General features: G+C 44.7%; 1 long non-coding RNA gene across 1 annotated transcript in view; it reads left to right on the plus strand.

The window, feature by feature from the left end:
- Positions 1–17,876, plus strand: part of LOC129503633 (uncharacterized) — a 141,573-nt gene that overhangs the window by 38,380 nt on the left and 85,317 nt on the right. Inside the window, exon 3 of the long non-coding RNA XR_008663229.1 lies at positions 56–270. This is a non-coding gene — a long non-coding RNA (uncharacterized LOC129503633). The remainder of the gene's footprint in view (positions 1–55; positions 271–17,876) is intronic.

Genomic DNA, 17,876 nt, shown 5'->3' on the forward strand with positions numbered 1-17,876 from the left:
ATGAGGAAATGTTCAGGTGTTAAAATTGTTCTGTGTTTATTTACTTATTTTTCAGTTACATCCAGTGTTTGCCTGAGAATATTCCAGAGGGCAGATGCCTGAATCATCATGCAGCCAATGCAGGCCAGAAGGACGGATAATAGTGAAATGGCACTGGACTGGGCCTCTGGGTCAAGTTCCCTTCTCGGTTATGCCAACAAGGCTATTATACTCTGTACTCTCAATGAGAGCAGTACTCTCTGGGCCTGATTTTGCCCCCAGAAAAATGAGGTGAGTCAAATGATCGTGAAGGTTCTTAAAGGCCCTTTCCAGCTCCAGGCCCGTGGATCATTGAGGCTACTCTTTCTCTGAATTTTCCCAGCAGTTTCATCTTTATTGTCTGTATTCTGATTTGCAGGTGCAAACAGAAAAGATATTAATATTGGATGGTTTAGACTTTATTCTGGATTTTAATTACTTCATTTGCATTGAACTTTATAAATACTTGGAAAGCAGCATGCCATCCATCCTCACTGGGTCCACAAAACTACCATATGAAGTGAGTCAGCCGGGCATTTTATCCCCAAATGTATAATAGCTAATGATAATCATTTCCTTTCATGGAGCCCCTGTATGTGCTAACCTGTGGCTTCCATTAAATGTCTCATTTACTCACCATAATACCTGATAGATATTGTTATGCCCACTTTACAGATCAGAAAGCCAAGGCTAATAGGAGTTGGGACTCACTGAATGCAGTCTCCTCATCGATGGCTGAGTCAGAATTTGAATCTGGGTATCTTAGCTCCAGTTTCAAGCTTTCTAAGGTCTGGGCAAGTTATGCAAGGCCTGCCAACTATCTCCTTCTCCTACTCAATATTCCTTACATATATTTACCATCCATATGATCAAAGGACAATGTTGGCCAGTATGGCCTTCCATGGCCTTGTCATTGAAACATAAGAGATTTAAACCAGGCAAACTGTTAACAAATGTTTATCAGGCACCCCCTGCATGTCTAATACTCTACCATGGGCTGAAGAAACACTAGAAATATCTCATTCTATAAGGATTTTACAATCCTAGATGGTGAAACCAAGAGAGCCAGTAAAATGTCAGTAAATGGGTGATATAATGTATCATAATGGAAATGACCCAACTTTATAGAACACTCACTCTGCTCCCACTGTGGCCTAGACAATTAGGTGTGATTCTCCTATGACAATTAGGTGTGATTCTCCTATGACAAGTCTATGCAGTGGCACTCTTTACATCTCTTTTAGGGAGGAGGATTCCGAGAGTATGGTTCAGTCACTGCTGGATGTCCCACAGCTGGCAAGTGGCAAAGCCAGGATTTTATCTGGGGCCTCTGACCACAAAGTCCACTTTCCTTCCCTGTGCCACACGGCTTCTCATTCTTGACACATTATGCATACATAGGTCAAGGTGGGAGGTACAGATGTCTGGAAATAGGAAAATTCAGGGTTTTGAAATGTGATAAGACATTCTCTGTGATATGCTGGACAGGAAAAGGGTTTTATAACCTTGCCTTACAGTGGAAAATAAATACCATAGGGAATTTTTAAAGTACTGCAGGAGAGAAGAAATCAGTGGGCATTGGGATTTGGAGAAGACAGGCTTTGGGTCTGAAAGCTGGGTTCAGATCTTGACCTCATGATTTACAAGCTGAGGTTAATCTCTCTACGCCTCAGTATTCTTGTCTGTAAATAGGGTAATGATATGTCTCTGTTTCAACTTATGATATGGCATTTGAAATGTCTGACAGGATGACTGGCCCCATGGCAGATGCTCAGGAAAATGACAGTTACCTGAGGCAGCTGTACAGTGAGAGCCTGTTGACAAAACCTACAAATAACATGTTGATTCAAAGTGAAGACAGTTGGAGAATTTGTTATTTAGCCAAGGGCTTCCTTGCCCTGGGTTTTGATTCATTTCCTGGTGTTTTTACTGTTGGAATTAATAGGTAAGCCAAGAAGACCTGGTTCTGGCTATCTATTGCTGCATAATAAACCACCCAAATCAGTGGCTTAAGGCAACACTCATTTATTTTGTTTATGAGTATGAGGGTTGACTGGGCTTAGCTAGGCAGTTCCTGCTCAGAGTTCCTCAGACAATCGTAGTCAGGTAGTTCTGGGGCTGGGGTCATCTGGAAACTTCTTCACTCTTGTATCTGAAGTCTGGGCTGGAAGACTCAATGAGTTGGGGCTCCTTGGACATCTCTCTCTAGGTGGTGTCCCCACATGGTGTCTCTGGAAAACTAACAGAAGACCAGGGGGAGTCCTCAGTGACCTGCTCAGGTCCTGTGCCCATTCCTGAACCAATCACTGTGGCCAGAAGGAGGCTGTGCTTTGATTGGGTGAACCCAGATCATGGGCTTCTCCTGGGTCAGCCCCATGAGACTGCGAGTGGGAAAATGATGATTCTCAGGGGAAAACTGAAGTGGAGATGGATGATGGAAAAGCAAGGTTATTACTGTCTTGTGGAGTTCTTTGCTTCTCACTGTTGCTCAAAAGATACTTGTTATGGTAATTATGGGTGGGGATAAGTCTAACACCCCTTGCATAGAGGTACCAGACCAACCGGTGGCTTCTCTGCCTGGACTGGAGGCTGCACACCATACTGTTGCCTTGGGGTTGGCGTGGCAGGCAGCCTGAGGGTTTTATGAACTCTACGCTTTGGCCAGACTTGCCTTTTCCTACATCTGTATCTTTGCTTCCGTCATCTCTTCTACTTAGAATGGCCTTCCCACCCATTCCCACTATTTGGAATTATATCCCCCAATTTGTAAGATCCAATTTATGGTCATTTTTAATAAGATTTTATTTATTTGAGAGGCACAGAGAGAGAGAGAGAGACATAGGCAGAGGGAGAAGCAGGCACCCCATGGGGAGCCTGATTGGAACTTGATCCCAGGACTTCAGGATCACAACCTGAGCCAAAGACAGATGCTCAACTACTGAGCCAACCAGGTGTCCCAATTTATGGTCATTTTAGTCAAAGGCAAACTTTTGGCCAGTCTTTATGGCCTTGCTGCTCAAAGTGTGGTCGAAGTGCCATCTGCAGCAGTGTCACCTGGGGACTTGTCAGAATCTTGGTCACTTCAGATCACTTGATCAGATCTCCCTATCAGAGCCTGCATTTTAATACGATTCCCAAGTGGTTTATAGCCACATTAAAGTTTGAGCCACACCACTCCAGAGCAGTGGTCCTTACAGAGTGGTCCAAGGAACCACTTTCAGGGATCTGAGAAGTCAAGACTCTTTTCCACACTAAAACTTCTCATCTTGCTTTTGGCACTGGGTTAGTGAGTATCTTGTGAGGCCTGCCTCTACTTCCTTATCCTTGAGAGAAAGCAGGAGTCCTGGGGTTTCTCCCTTCTCCTGGGCATCCAGCTCCATGGATTTCCTTTGTTTGGCTCAGGCTTTGACACTGAGCCTTAGAATATCAATATTTGCAAAACACTTTGAAAATTAGGAAATCCTTTTGGGTAACTAAAAATAAAAAAAATTAGATTAACCCCCTGCCTCATCCTTTCATTTATGACACTTTTCACTCTGCAGCTCACACTGTCCACCTCTCTAGAGGCAGAGGAGGAATTCTTGTTCTCATTTGAAGAATAGTGACCGAGATGAAGAGGAGGTGTGTGGCTTGCTAACATCACAGAAGGAGCCAGTGTCATCCAGGACTTGGTTCTCAAAGTGCCTAGACCAGACTTCTTATCACTGGGCTGTTGATCTCGGAATCCATACATGAGCCCAGTGGTGTCCTGGATGCCTTACCACCACGAACAGCTGAAACACCAAGTGGTGGTGAAGCCAGCCAGCCACTCGGGTACCAGAAACAGAGTGCAGGTGATGCGGATGTGGGCATCTCTGCGGGGGCTGAGGCTCATCCGCCTCTTCTGGAAATCTGTTCATCCATCCAGGGCTTTCTGCGTTCCCTACCTGTACTTAGGGATCTCAGTTCTTTCTTTCAGCTGTGGGAGGAAATTTGCACTCTTACCATTCTGACTCTGCACATAAGGAAAAAGGCTTCCAGGGTAACTGGCTCAGAGACACAGCAGGTAAGTGGCAGATCTGCCACTTTGGAAGACCTGCCTCTGCTTCTGTGAAATCCCTCTGGCCCTCTTTCCTGATGGTCTGACTTTCCTAAGGGGTTAGATTTATGATCCCCATAATACCTGCTCAGTCTGATCTGGTCATTGAGAAGGGCTGTTCTAAGACCAGCTTTTGGAATCAGAACTCCTTGAGGCTGGACTGCAGTTTCCCCCACCTCTCCCCATACTCCTTCCCTCCTCCCCACTCTCCCAGCTTTCCCATTCTCTCCCCTTCCCCACCTTCCCCCTTCCTTCCTCCTCCTTTCCTCCCTCTTTCTTTTTCTTCTTCCTTACTTCCTGCTCCTTCTTTTCTCTCTGTCGCCCCCCCCTCCTTCTCCCTCTCTCACTCTTCCTTCTCCTCCTAAGAAGCTTTTGGAATCTTAAGAAAGTGTTCTGTAAGAGGATGGAGTCTTCCTTTTCTAGGGTTAAAAGCATTGCCATTCCTGGTGCAGAGATGTTCTGGGTAAAAGCCCCTACCGCCCCCACCATGCCTTCCCTGACACCCTCACCACAGAAATGGTGAGGAGCCTGATGCTCTGAGGATCTCCCAGCCCATAGAGGGCAGCCTCATCTTCCCATCCCACCCCCTGCCCCCCAGGCACTTGAAATCACACATTCTCAATCCACCAGGCTCTGTTTCTACGCCCCACTCCATCCAAGGCAAACTGTCCATTACCCAGCGTTAGGGACTCAGGTGGGGGGCCAGGAAGCTATGGAGAAACCAGCTCATTGAAATCCAGATAATCCCTAAACCTCATTTTCCCTATTGCATATGACTGCCTTTCTGCCCTGCCCCCTTTTACAGGATCGCCAAGAAGCCACCAGACCGCTTTGCCTGGCACTCCTTTTATCTTTCTGGCCTGAGGGGGCCATGGGCTAATGATCAGTGAAATCAGGAAAGGCCAAGAGGCCCAGCTAATCCACAAATTGGATCATCCACCCCTGAATAATCAAGAGTTGCTGGCACAAAAGTTGGTTTCTCTCTTTGATCATCAGCACACTCAAAACACACCTACATTTGCTTCTTGTGGGAGCCCTCTGGTGAGTTAAAGCCTGGTTCTGTTTGGCCAAATAAAATTCAGAAGTAGGACTAAAAGAATCCAGTGTCCCAGTATCCCAGGGGGACTGTTTCAGTGTAATATCAGGGAGAAGATGGCAATGAAAAGAGGTTGTGTCAATTCACTAGATTTGATGGGCCAGTTCTACTTGGTGTGGGTGCTTCTTCATCAGGAGGAGAAGGAGTTTAATTATAGTAAACCTCGTCATGCTGTAGCTAATGTTACATATCTTAACACTGGTGACATAGTGCAGTGATGTTGACACTCATAATTCAGGCATCCACTGCTTTAAGAAAACCCCATGTACAGTTATACTATATGTTGGCAAATTGAACTTCAATAAAAACAAAACCCACCCCCCCCCAAAAAAAAAAAGAAAACCCCATGTACAGAAACTATAATTCTGGGGAAGGAAAGAAATTAGGAAGCCATTATTTGTTTACAGGATGATTCTCTTTTTCTTTACTAAGGCTTTCTTTCAGTTTCTTTTAAATAGTAAGCATACCAATGATTTTCAAGTGACTTAACTGCTAAAAATTGCATTTACCCATGAGGCGTCATAAATGAGTTCCTGTGCAACATGCTTCTGTGTTAACAATTTTTAATGATCACAAAGAAACACTGTATTTGATCTTGGCAAAAATGCCGATTGTAGTAGGTGTCCCTTTCTTGGGCTGGGAAGTTCCCATGCACCATGGTATTATGAGGGTGGGTCCCAGAGCAAAGAAAAACCAAGAGTTTGGTTGAATTTTTAGGTCTCAGACAACTTTCTGAGAAAGAAACATTTCTGTGTTGGGCCTTGGCAATGGCATCGGCTCTGGACTTCTCTTTGGAGTCAGATAGACAGGAGATTTAATTCTGACCTTGCTACTTACTGGCAACGTTATTTACTGTCCCTGAGTAACCCTCAGTTGCTGCCTCTATGTTCATATCCTGGTCAAGACACTCCAATATTTTCCTTTCTCACCCCCAGATAATATCCAGAAGCTTCATTATGGCCTACAGGAATCTGGCCACTGCCAACCTCTTTGATCTCTTGCTCACCCAGCTCTAACAGCTTGGACAAGCCACTCACTTCTGCTTTAGGACCTTTGCACATGCTCTTTCCAATCCAGGGAAACTATCCCCCTAGGCTTTGCAAGCCTCCCTCTCTGATTTCATTTAGGTCTTTGCTCAGATTTTATAAAAGGAAAGGACACAGCCTCGGGGAATTGATTCCCAGGCTCCTTCTACTTTCTCCTCCTCACAAGGGGCCACATGGCATCCAGTGCTTCCCCAGCAACAAAGTACAGTGATGCAAGTGTGACACTTCTGTGCAGGGAAGCTGACGAGGAACTCAGCACCCATGACTTTCATTGGGTGCTGGTCACTCTACCAAGCACATACTAAAATTTCAGGCTTCCAAAGGAGAAAGCAAGTGTCCAGCATGCACAATCTTGTTTCACAGGCTAGAGAGACTGATCTGCTCTTCTCTGTTAGGGAATGTTTTCTCTCCATGTAAGGAACTACTTACCAGCCAAGTTCCCAGCTGCCAGCCCAGGACCAGCCTCGCAAGCAGGCCTTTTTAAGGATAGCAGTTTGGGATCTGCTATTCTAACTCTCATGTAATTATTAAGTGAAAAATGTCAAACTTTTTATTATGGAACATTCCAAACATATACACACAAAAAAGAAAATCATACAATGAACCTGCATGTATCCATCACCTGGCTGCTGTAGTTAACACACACCTAGTCTAACTCATCTGTGTCCCCACCCACTTCCCATCCCACCCTGGATTATTTTGAAGCAAATCTCAGACATCATATTCTATCTGTAAGACTTTAGTCGGTATGTCTAAGCAATAAGAACTCTATGAAAATGGTCTGGAGTGCAAGCTGCCAGTTTGCAAACTCCACCCTAGCCCCATGCCAAGGCGACTGGCCACCTTGCTGGACTGCTTCCCCAATCTACCACCAACATCACTAGCACCTTTGTGGCCTGGTGGTCAGGGCTGTGACGCCTGGAGCTGAATTTTAACAGGATATTTGCTCTGCAGGAGAATTCCAGTGGCTGTAACTGTGTGGGATATGGACTGCTTTGTCCTGATCATCTGCACTGGAGGGCAGTAGCAGAACCTGCTCCTACTTGAGCTGTTTTCAGGGAGGCCCACAAGAGGCTCTGTGTTTACAGAACCTGAGAAGTGACTCTGAGCCTCAGCAGAGTGAGGGAGAACAGGATACAGTGGCCACTTCCTGGGAACTAAAAGAGTTTATTTCTGCACAGTCCTGCTCTTGGTGCTGAGAGATTCAGCAAAGAGAGAGGAGAGCACTGGACAAAGAGTCAGGATTCCTGGGATGCTCTTCCTTGGCTGATCCCTGACTAGCTGAATGTCCTTGGCCAAGTCACTTTGCTTCTTTGGCTTTAGTTTTCTTGTTTGTACAAGATTAGGGTCTTCATTCACTCACCCATTCATACACTTCATTCATTTATTCATTCATTCATTCTACAAACAATATATGATATATACTAAGCTTGGCACTGTGGATATGAAGAAAAAGAAGTCTTTAAGAGACGATCCTTGGCCTCAAGGGGATTGCATTCCAATATAGAGTGTGCATGCACACACTCACATATAGGCTATATTACAGGAATCATATATGACAAGCTCTGAAGAAGAAATGTAGCATATTGGGGAAGTTGAGAGGGACAGAGTATTTATTGAGCTCCCACTACATACCAGCCCTGACTTCCTCAGATACCTTTACGGATATTGTTCTTCAAGCTTCTCAGTGAACCTGCCAGGAAGATACTGCTACTCCCAACTGTGTTTGTGTATGCGGGCTACCATAACAAATGCCACAGACTGGGTAACCTAAGCAACAGAAACTTACTTCCTTGTGGTCCTGAAGGCTGGAAGTCCAAGATCAAGGGCTGTTTTTCTCCTAAATCCTCTATCCTTGGCTTGCAGATGGCCACCTTCTTGCTGTGTCTTCTCATGCCTTCCGTCTGTGTGTATGTCTGCATCTCATTTCCTCTTCTTATGGATGGACACCAGTTATGTTGGATATGACCTCATTTTACCCTCATCACTTCTGTAAAGGCTCTCTCTCTAAATACAATCACTTCCCGAAGTACTGGAGTTTGGGCTTCAACATAATAAATTTAAGAGCACAGTTCATCCCGTAGCACCACCCTCCCCCACCAAATTGTAGAATGGACCACTGAATTTAATTGATGGCCTCCTAGGTAGGAGCTAGGGACCAGGCCAGATCTAACTTTTGGCAAGGCCAAATTCTTTACTACACACCTCTATTTCCTCTGTGCAAATCTTCCTTCCAGACACAGCTTCAAGCCTTTCTGCCTATAACTTCTGAGCCCCCCATACACCCTGTGTCCTCTCATATCCCCGGCACTGACCCTTCTTAATATGGCTTCCCAGACAGGAGTGGTGACTAAGGGCTTGGCCAGCTTTGAGACAGATACTTGAGCTCAAATTCAGACCCTGTTACTTACCAGTTGTGTGACTTGGGGAAAATTACTTAACCTTCAGGCACTTCAATAAATGTTAGCTATTTTTGTTATTTTTGAGGGGTAATAAGCCCCATGTTATTTACAACTTATGAGGCATTTGTTTGATGGGCTGACTCTTAGTTTTGTGCTTTTTTACATGCCTTTACATCTTAATTTCTGTGTTGCAAACTCTTTGAGGGGAAGGACTTTAGCACTTTGAGGGCAGATACTAGGGCATTCAGGATACATTTTTATTCTACAGAAACTTCTGGTTTGCTGAGGGTGGTAGAGAAGGCAGATAGGTAGATTGATAATTATGGTACAATGCAATTTGTCTCAACATAGAGGTAAACTAAGTATGTTTTGGGGATCATAGGGGGAGGAGAATCTAGTTTGAGGCTTAGGGAGAGGGAGCTGGAGAAGGTCAGAAAGACTCCTTGATGAGGTGACACTTCAGCTGGACTCCTGTTACACTATTGTGGTCTCAAATCATTGATGTGTATTATAACCACATGGAGCACTTGTTAAAAATATAGATATCATGGGCCCACCCAACCTACTGACTGAGTGTACAGGGATGGGGCCTAATAATCTGCTTTTGCTTTTTGTTCTTTTAGTTTTTTGAACCTGCCTGACTTTTATAGGTATTTGTGTTTTTGAATCCAGCAGAGAATACCAAGTTTGTTTTGATACTTGTCTTTGTCATTTGAGGCCAGTATAACAAAGTACCATAGACTGGGTGACTTATAAGCAACAGGCATTTATTTTTCACAATTGGGAGTTTAGAAGTTCAAGATCAGGGTGCCAGCATGGTTGAGTTCTGGTGAGAGGCCTCTTCTGGCTTTGCGGATGGCCAGCTTCTAGTGGTATCAGCATGATAGAGAGCAGAGAGAGGAAGCAGGCTTTCAGGCTTTCTTGTGACTCTTATAAGGGCTCCCCCATCATGGTTTCATTTAATCCTAATTACATCCCCAAAGCCCCACCTTCTTATACCATCATTTTTCGGGGTAGAGTTTTAGCATATGAATTCTGGGGGGACACACTCACTCTATAGCATTACCGGTTAGCAAGTTGGTCTCATTATCTAAAGTAGACTATATTTGGCAAATTTAAACAAGGACCTCAACTTCTGCAACAGTTCTTGGTAGGTGATAAGAGACATTAGTGACCAAGACTTACATGTAGAGAATGCGAACTGAAACATTTAGAAGCCAAGTGTGGAAGCTAAGATAAAGGACAGGACTGCTGCCGGAGAAGGATGCCATCAGGCACTGAGAGAGTGCAGGAGACCCATGTTCAAATCAATAACTCTGGGAGGTTAACTGGGGCACTCTGCTGTAGGAAGGCGTATCTGGGGAGGGAATTGAGGTGACCAGTGCTGGACATCATTGTTCACCATAGCTAGGTATGTTATAACTTGGGACATGAAATATCTCTGGATTCAAATCCTACAAGGAGGAAATGAGTGCAGGATGTCCTCTTTCTGAACAAATAGGCCTTCATTTCTGTCCCTGGAATTAAGAAAATGGATAATAAATTCGTTAAAAACCAAGCAAGAATTAAAAGTTAATAATAATAGATCAGTATTGTTTTCTTTTGAAGAAAGTGTTCTGAGACTAAAAGCAGTTTGTTAGCCACCGAACTTATCACAACCCCTTCCTGTTGTAAGTGGGCCCAGTGAGATGCAGGTGAAGTGTCTTGCTCAAGTCATTTGGCTCCTGCTTCCAGAGTCTGCACCAGAATTCAGGTCTGACACCTGTGTGGAGCTCTTGCTATAGTTCTTTGGGCCTCAGCTGCATGTGAGAATGACCCAGAGTGGGTTCAGATCTATAGATGAGATGTAAAGAAGGGAGGGACACCTGGTTAAATATGCTTGTGAATCATACCATATCCTCAACATGGTAGGCAAAAATGTACAAATCCTCCACTTTTGCCTTCTGGAGAAATATTCATGAGATCACTTTATGGGGGGCAAGACATTTTACAGAGCTTCCCTAGGCATCCCTGCAGCCCATGCTAACCCAGGAATGAGTTCTCTCTGGTACCATAGTCCATCTTCCAAGAGTGCTAGGTCAATAGCTAAAATGGCCATGGACTGACACCCAAGTTCTATTTGGTTTGGTTTGGTTTCATTGTTCCTTGAGTTTTTACTCCCAGTCCTAGCAGGAGTTATTGACAAAGACTCTAGTTTCTTATAAACCATGTTGCCCAAAAAAAGATCTTGTTTCTCTAGGGGGTGGGGAAAGTATAAAATTCTGAATTGTCACTTGGAATATGGCCTGAGTGAGAGGAACTCAGCCACAGGCAAGCCTGTTCCCCCCATCCTGGAAGGAGCTTGGGACTTCCTAGGTCACCAGAGCTTTGGGGAAAGACCAGAGCTTCCGTATCTTCACAGGCTCTAGGGTTTCATAGTAATTTAGGCTTCTTTTTCTGCTCTGAAGAGCTGCCTTTTCCCCAAGGGGAAGAGAATGCTTCAGGTCTCGATGCTCCAGTCCCAGGGCCCAGATGCAGGTTGTCTGCTCCCAGCTGAGGCCTCCTGGGCTGCCTGCCCCAGCCAGAACCAGCACTGTGTGCCCTAGACAGAAGCTTCATCCTCATCGTTGTCCCGGAGCCCATGGAGGTCCCCACCTGAGTCTGTGGTCTGGTGGCTAGTGTGAAGGTAGAGATGCTGCTGTCAGGTGGAGGACGGGTGAGTATGTGGTACTGGCCATGGATGGAAAGGAAAGTGAATGTGCAGCTTTCAAGACCCCAGCACACTGAGGACCACTCAGGCCCTTGGGAAATAGATCTGCCCCCTAGATGCCACCTGGCAAAAGCAGAATCTTTTCATGATGTCTCAGTTAATGTGGCCACTACCGGGAGTCAAGCCTTGCTTGGTGAAGGGATAGATTTTAAAGCCACTGTCTGAGCTAGAAAAAAAACAGGAGAGGCCAGATTAATAGAGAACATCTATGGAGCACTGACTCTGTGTCAGGCAGCATGCTAAGAAATCAGTAGGTAAAATTATACTTCATTTTCATAAGAATGCTTTATATTACTGCCATTTTACAGATGAGAAAACCAAGGCTCTGCAAGTTAAGCCACTTGTTTAAGACCACAACGATTACATATGGTTGTGGGGGCTTTGAAATGTGCGAACTTGCCTGGGTCAAGGGAATCCTCAAAGTTCTTGTTCTTGTATACGAGTTAAGGTGGGAGCTGCAAGACAGAATCTTGTGGGAGATTTATGGGTAGAAAGGAAGCAGCAGCCCTTTAGCTCACACACATTATCCCTGACCTGCTGTCTCCTCATTGCTGTGAGGCCTGCATCCACTTCACCATCCCCTGATTCCTTCAGCTTTCCTAACTCCTCAGCCAGGTGTGCATTTAGGTTGTCATAAAGGACTCTGGGTTCTGCAAGACACTCACTCACTCAGGTCAGAGGAAAAGTAGAGCTGACATGGGTTTAAGTCCACCCTGTAGACTCTGGCATATAGTTCTGGGTTCCACCTTATTCTTCCTCTCCATCTTCCCTTCTCAACTGCCTGCCCTACAGATGTCAAGCTCCAATACCAGATGCAAAGACACATCTAAGAGAGAAAGCTCCCACAATTGTGCAGGGCAATTTCTCTGTAAAAAAAAAAAATTCCTTTATGTAAGGATTTAGGGTCACATAAGCATCTATGGTGTGCCTATACATGTGTGTGTTTGGATACCTATACACACATGCATATCCTACGGGTTTATGCATGTATATATAGAAATATCTTCTAGTGGTTCTGCTTCTCTGTTTGAACCTTGACAAAATAATGCCGCCAGGATCTGATTTTGGGTAGTTTTACTGCAGGACCCGCACGCACACTCAACCGCTCAGATTACATGGCAGTTGGTGGGAGGTGGGTTCCGCTTTGGACAGGCGGAGATTGAGGTGCCCGTGGGCTGTTTGGGTGGGCGAGTCACAGGCAGAATCTTCATCTTTATCTTATATAAGTATATATAAAGTATCTTTATCTTATATAAGATAAGAGGTGCCTGAGAAGCCTCCTGTGCAGTGGATGATCAGGGAAGGGGGAATCCATGTGGGCTGGCTGGAATTGGAAACAAGTTTTATGGTGGTGAGACCTGATTTAAGTCTCAAAGGTAGACAGGGGCTGGCTAACCTGATGGGAGGAGGTGGGCACTGTAGATGGGAAAATAGCAAGAGAATGGACTGTGGGAGGAGTGTACAGGATCTGACATGATCAGCCTGGAGAGTCTAGGAAAGATGTATTGATTATATGGCCATTGTGATCTATACAGGTTTGTGAATTGTATCTCCTCAAGGATGTGGTGGGCTTTAGGCATTGTGTATTGCACCTGGTAGAGTAAATTTCTAGTTTAATTAAATTAACGCTGCCTCAAACATTTTGTGAGCACCTACTATATGGCAGCATTGTGTTCAATATAAATATGAATAAAACATGAATTGTGTCCTAGAGAAATCTGTGTTCAGATTATAGATAGTTAACATATTTTTGTTAGAAATGAATGGAAATCTTGGGCTAATAATCTTGGGCTGGCTGTGGACTCCTGATTCCCTTTTGGGCTAACTGTGTGGATGAAATGATGAAACTCAGGTTAGTTTATTCACACACCCCTCCCCTCTCATCATTCATCCAAAGCTAGCTTGCTCTACTTACCTACCTACCTCTCTTTCATCTCTCTCTGCCTATTAATCATCGGTTGTGTCTTCTTTTGTTAAATGGGAGCAAGATCTGAGCAGCCTACAGAACTAGTTGTATGCAAAATCATAATTAAAAGAAGTAGATAAGAAGAAAGTGGGGAGAAACATATGTTGGAGCGACAGGGACTGGCTCAGTATTTCAACTGAGCATGGGATTTGGGGCCAGGCTTAATAAAAACTAAGACGAAAAGAAGAAAGACAAGGATGTATGTTTGGTTGTCCAGTCAGAGATGTCTGAACAGAGAAGGAATGCAAGCAGGAAGCTGGATATTCCCCAGCATTGGGTAGAAAGAGAATTTATTGTGTCGGGGCTGTGTAGGGACACCAGGGAGCATAATGGCCACAGTCTTTCCCTGCAGTTCTATAACGGCAGGTAAATGCTCCTCAAATGTTTCTCCTATCGACCCTCTATAAAGGCTAAGGGCATAACATTAAATCTTTTTTCAGCACAGGCTTTTCTGTGGTGAACTAAGATAATAACGTCCACCACATTACATTCTGATGATCGCACTCAGAACATGGACTGAGCCTAGGGTACTGAAAGGGCTGGTTAGCTGGCTTCAGGCTCTGTCATATTGTGTTTATTTCTAGAGAGCCTTTGGCTCACAGTCTTCAGTCTCCCTAGCAGAAAGGTCTCTTTATCTCTTAAATACCTTGTCACTGACTCAGAACTTGCTCAGTTTTGGGGGTGAGAGAGCTGGACCCTCGGCCAGCCTGCCGTCCTCCCTTTCCCAAAGCCAGGAGCTAAAACACTGTGCCAAGAAGGTCTCTCAGCTTAAAAAGAATTATGACAACCACACCTTTCCCCACACTGTGGAATAACTTGGGAGGCCCTTGGAGAATGGTGCCTGGAGTTATAGTGTCCAGAGCTGGCATATTTCCACTGGCTTATTTGCAGTGGGGCTGATCCAGGGCATGGCCTGCAGCTCCTCTGTGTCCAGTATGTGACAGTATCAGCTGTACTGGTCCCCAGAATTTATCCCACCTCAGGGCCAACCCTTGGAGAAGCGAGGTCAGTCCCGAGGGCCTCCAGGAATCGTGAATGGTGAAGCAAGTGCTCCCGGAATGAAGGTCACGTGGCCATTTTCCCCCAGAAGAGCCATTGAGCACCTGCTAGATAAAGCATCTGAGTTGCTGGAGTGTGTCTCAAGGAGGCAGCTGGCAGGAGAAGGAACACAGAAAGGGGAAAAGGAATGACAGAGATGGGCCTGGGCCTTGAGGATTATTCAGAGGGGTCTAGAGAAGGCTGGATTCTATCTAAAATGATATGACACAGCAAAAACAAGCAGACCACCTAATTATAAGTGCACAGCTGTGTGCCTCAGACTGCCTATGTGACTTTGAGCAAATCATGGAACCCCTATGCTCTCAGGTTCCTCATCTTTATGAAGCAGGAAAAGCAATAAATCTGCAGCTTTATTGGATGGGAATGAGAGAAAGAGAAAGACCACATGTATGAAAATACAATGGGGGGGAGCAGCCTGTATGGCTCAGCGGTTTAGTTCCTCCTTCAGCCCAGGATGTGATTGATCCTAGAGACCCGGGATCGAGTCCCATGTCAGGCTCCCAACATGGAGCCTGCTTCTCCCTCTGCCTGTGTCTCTGCCTCTCTCTCTCTCTCTCTCTCTCTCTCTCTCTCTCTCTCGCTCTGTGTGTGTGTGTGTCTCTCACAAATAAATAAAATCTTAAAAAAAAATACAACACAATGGGAAATAAAAATGAGTCACATGGAATTGCAAGTTGATACTATCGTCAACATAATAACTACTGATTTTAAAACAGTACCTGCGAAATAAAAGGTCGTGGCTTCCAGATAAGACCTGGCTGGTAATGCCAGGCTGAGCCTGGAAGTCCACTCCAATAAGGTGGCATTCCCCTGCCCTTCCTCCCCAAAAGGTTCTATCAGACAATTGCTTCTTCCACCAGCCTTCACTTGTGCCTCTCTAGACTTCCACACACACAGTATCCCACCCTCATGTTTAGGGGGGCAGCACGCAAGTCACCTTGCCTTCTTGTCAGGTGGGGGTCACAGCCCCTGGGATGCTGGTCCAAGAAATCCCTCCCTGCTGGTCCGAGAAATCCCTCTTGTCTCTGCTCAGCTCTCCTTTTCACTTCAGTGTACAAGACATTCCCTTTTACCATCAACACTAAAATTAATATAGTATAATGATGTATTAATAGCATATAGTAATATATAACATACAGTATATCAATATGCTATATTTATAATATGTATATATATACTACATCTATGATATCCATACTAGTATATATATATATATGTTACATATTATGTTGCTATGCAGTACAATTTCTTATTCCATTTTCAGAAAACCTGAGACAGGTATTATTATTATTATTTTTTTTTTTACCTCCATTTTACATATGAGAAAACTGAGAGCCAGAGTGGTTTAGGTAATTTACCCAAAGCTCTTCATGTAGGAAATTGTGAAACCATGATCCTGACTTGGAGACTTCTCTTTTAGCCACTGTTCTTTAGTGATTTCCCACTGGTTCTCATAATTTGGTAATAATAGATTATGTACCTTTGTAGTAATATTTTTCATTGGTATTCAACTGCTGTTTGGTGATGAAATAGTTGGGACAAGCTGTGTACGTGTGTGTGTGTGCATCTGATTATCTGTCACTTTCTCGGAGGCAGGAACCAAGTCTTGGGACAATAGATTGGGGACTCTCTCTAAGGGCCATGTGTGCCTCCATAAGGCTGGACTCTGGGTAGACAATACATAAGGCAACAACGTAAAAGAACCTGCAGGAGTGGTCATGGAAACATTCACTGATCACCCTGAGCCTTCAGCTCTGTTGTTTTACCCACTGATCCTCAGGGTCTTTCTGCAGCTTTTTAAGAGTTTGGCAGTTGCTCTGTTGGAGGCAACTGTGAAATATGCAGCATTGAAAAAAGATGGTGAAAGACACGTTAGCATCTAATTGAAAAGATTGCCTTTTGTGACAAGAGAACTGAATGCTGGTTGAAAAAACCAAGAGTCGGTGTGTGTGTGTTTGTGTGTGTGTGTGTGTGTGAGAGCATGGACATATAAAACTTAGATTTTGCATTGATAGCCATTTCCCACTGTTTTCATTGTGATTTTCCTTTCCTATGTCTCTCTGGGCCAATCTGTGTGTCTTAGCTTTCTCCAGTGAAGACAGAAAAAAATGCTTCTTTCCCCTTCATGTGGTTATTACACCTGACAGATTAAAAGCACTTTATGGGCAGTGAGTATTTTATAAACCATCCCCCCCCCCAAAAAAAAATGATAGAAAGCTCCTTCTCCCTGTCCTAGCCAACCAAGGAACAGAAATATGGGTGCCCCCCTCCTTTCCAGGTGCAATTTCTGTGCTCATCTCCCCCAACTGCCCGACCTCACTGCCTTGCCTCAGTCCTAGCCCCTTTGCCCCTGCACCAGTGGTCTGCCATACTTGCCTGATTGCTCAAATTCTGGTTCCCACCTCTCAAACCCATCCTATAGTCCTGAGTCAAAATAGTCTGCTCATAGCACAGCTCTGTTTATGGCTTTTCCTTTACCATGTTCTCTGTCTCCCCATCACACACTGAATAAGGCAGGAGCCCCTACCACAGGCCCTAAGGCCCTCCCCAGGGAGGCCTCCAATTTTCCTTTTAGGATTTCTCCCCATGATTTCTCTTCTGTGATCCAAACAGACCCCTGACGTGTTCAACAAATATTTTGGGGAACTTAGCAGATGTCAGGAATTGTGCGGGGGTCACATACAAAACAAGTTTAAAAGTGACTTGAATTGGCTTCAACTCAAGTCACTTGGCTCTAGGGGGGCAACTATGTGACATGATGTTCTGGCTGCTGCTACAATGGACATATGGCCAGGATGCTGGAGGGACACTGAGGAAGAGCCAGCCTGGAGCAATCAGAGAGGGCTTTCTGGAGGGGAAGACATATCAGTTAGTCTTTTAAGAAATCATCATTTACTGTATCCCAAGCAGAGCTCTCTGCCTCCTCGTTACACATGCATTTTCTCTTAGATTGAATGACCTTGCCTTACCTGTACCTCCTGAGACATATCCTTCCTTCCTTCCTTCAAGACTCACTCAGAGGCCACTTCCTCACCCATGAATCATTTCTAGATTCCCCAATTTAAAGAGACTTCCCCCCTTTGCCCCTGATAGTATTTTGTACATTACCTCTCATGGCTCTTTATCTAATTTGTCTCTGCCTTTATTATAGTTACTTGATACTATTATCTCAATACCCCCTACTCTATGTTTAACTCATTATCTCTCCCATTATCTCTCCCTAGCATAGATAATGTTTGAATTAATTTCTTTGTTTTTAATGTTCTCCAAGAGAGGACCAAGAGCCTCCCAGGGTGGATTTGAATGAAAGGTAAAGACAGGCTTGCAGACCCTGGTGAATAGTGTGTGTCCAGTTGGCTCAGAACCTGGGCTTCACTGGGCTGTGGTCATGGAGGGTCACTGTGTGGCCTACTGCCCTTAGACATGGGCTCTGGCCCCAGTCTGAGTCCCAGCTTCTATCAC

The sequence above is a fragment of the Nyctereutes procyonoides genome, unplaced genomic scaffold, assembly GCF_905146905.1.
Source record: "Nyctereutes procyonoides isolate TBG_1078 unplaced genomic scaffold, NYPRO_anot_genome, whole genome shotgun sequence".
In the NCBI taxonomy this organism is placed as follows: Eukaryota; Metazoa; Chordata; class Mammalia; order Carnivora; family Canidae; genus Nyctereutes; species Nyctereutes procyonoides.